General features: G+C 33.8%; 1 long non-coding RNA gene across 1 annotated transcript in view; it reads right to left on the bottom strand.

The window, feature by feature from the left end:
* Window positions 1-1,271: 1,271 nt before the first annotated feature.
* Window positions 1,272-2,229, bottom strand: part of LOC111086550 — a 34,701-nt gene continuing 33,743 nt past the window's right edge. Inside the window, exon 6 of the long non-coding RNA XR_002611287.1 lies at window positions 1,272-1,512. This is a non-coding gene — a long non-coding RNA (uncharacterized LOC111086550). The remainder of the gene's footprint in view (window positions 1,513-2,229) is intronic.

Raw genomic sequence — 2,229 nt, 5'->3', positions numbered from 1 at the left:
CCAACCAACCCACTACTGATCGATTACCTTCAGTACAAATACATATATATATATATATAACCAAAAAGAAAACTGTTTTACCTCGTACAGTGGTCATAATTTTATATTTTAACTCATATGAAATCATGTTTCGTCTAAGGTGTTTTGTTTTCACAAAACCTTGCAGTCATTATCTTTGATATGTTACTGTAAATACTGACAAGAACGTTGGAACAAATAATTAATTCATTATATAAAAATTCGTTTTAATTGTTCTTATAAACAGTTTCCTTTTCATACTAGTATTGCCCTCCGGTGGTACAGCGGTAAGTCTGTAGGCTTATAACGCTAAAAACCTGATTTCAACACCCGTGGTGGACAAAGCACAGATAGCCCATATGTAGCTTTGTGCTTAACTACAAAGAAACAAAAACTGGAATTTCCAATAAACATCTCCTTTCAATGTTGCCCGGCATGGCCAGGTGGTTAGGGCACCCCATTCGCAATCATTAAAAATGGGTGAAATACTTTGTGGTATGGCACGGATTCAAATCTGCGCCCTAACATTTTCATCCTTTATGTTATATTTAATTTTGGCCATCTGTTTATTTTGCTTATATATATATATATTGTCCTATGATCGTGATTTCCGTGTATATTTAGTGCTGAATGGAAATACAAAGTGTTCCAGAATTACGTTTTATCGATAGTAACTCCTTGACATTTCGTGCATGCTGAGATATGTCTCCTTTGGTCTAATGTAGCATAGCAGCAGAGGTCCAAGCATCTTGTCTCTGAAACACAATCCCCCATTGGTTCAACAGTAAGAGTTCTGGCTTACATCGCTAAATCTGAAGTTAATCGCAACTTTTTCTCCGTTTTAAATATCTATGAAATTAATATCTATATAAGAAAATATGTAAAAAGATTTGTTTGTTTGTAATTAAGTACAAAGCTACACAATGGGATATCTGTGCTCTGCCCACCACTGGTATCGAAACCCGGATTCTAGTGTTGTAAGTCCGCAGACATACCGCTGTGCCGCTGGTGGGAGTGTAAAGAGATAGTAATACATTCCATACATGTTAGTGATCCAGACGTTAGTATGAGGACTTGTAACGTTAAAAATCTTTGTTCTAAACAATAATCAAACACGTTGGGGCTCAAAAACAATGATGTTGAGACAGTCTTTTGCGAGTTTTGTAGGACCAACCATTAAAATAATAATTGTTTCATCAGTAAGTACACCTTGACTATTCTATTAGGAGTTTAGATTTTATCATTCGTTAATTAAGTATGTTTTATTTTTTCAATATAATACTTCCGGTAATATGTTTTCCTTATGTTAAGCCACGTTAGCTACATTGTAAATGTTCGATCTTGCCGGACTTCATGTTCAGAATTCGGCCGATTTTTCCGCCACCAGTTACTTAATGTTGAATTTCCCGCGCTATTTCTTCGTGGATTCTGTATTTTGGGAGTAAGTACAGAAAATGCCGATAGGCGTCGCCTCCGTTCTTTACTGATGAGGACCTTCGAGAGACAAGAGAAAGATAAAATGCGTAAGAATGAGGCTTAAGTTTATGGAAAAATGTGATCCAATTTTGTATATAGATCGATATATTTTGAAGAAAATCACAATGCAATGGTCTTATGTTTTATTTAAGGTAAAATGTTTCAGTTCCTAAAATGTATAAAATGTTCGTGATTTGTGTGAAATAAAAACATTACAGTGATAAACTTTAAATATATCTATGTTATAAAATGATTGAAAACAATAAAAAAATCTTTCCTTTCCTTCAGTGAAATAGGTTTTATTGGACAAAACTCTTGATACGATACTAGGTGCAGTTAGAAGTGTTAAAACAATTGGATGCCCACAACCTATTAACCGTGAGTAAAGTATTGGTGGTAGGTTTCTAATATGATTGTCTTTAATCACTTATGGTTAATAGGTAACTATTGGTAGAAACCTACCACACAATCATAGTTACCTATTAACCATAAGTGATTAAAGTATTGGTAGAAACCTACCACACAACCATAGTTACCTATTAACCATAAGTGATTAAATTATTTATAGAAACCTACCACACAATCATAGTTACCTATTAACCATAAGTGATTAAAGTATTGTTATAAACCTACCACACAATCATAGTTACCTATTAACCATAAGTGATTAAATTATTGGTAGAAACCTACCACACAATCATAGTTACCTATTAACCACAAGTGATTAAAGTATTG

Source organism: Limulus polyphemus, unplaced genomic scaffold (assembly GCF_000517525.1).
Source record: "Limulus polyphemus unplaced genomic scaffold, Limulus_polyphemus-2.1.2 Scaffold1181, whole genome shotgun sequence".
In the NCBI taxonomy this organism is placed as follows: domain Eukaryota; kingdom Metazoa; phylum Arthropoda; class Merostomata; order Xiphosura; family Limulidae; genus Limulus; species Limulus polyphemus.
Note: the sequence above shows the minus strand (reverse complement) of the source record. Positions and strands in the feature narration are given on the sequence as shown.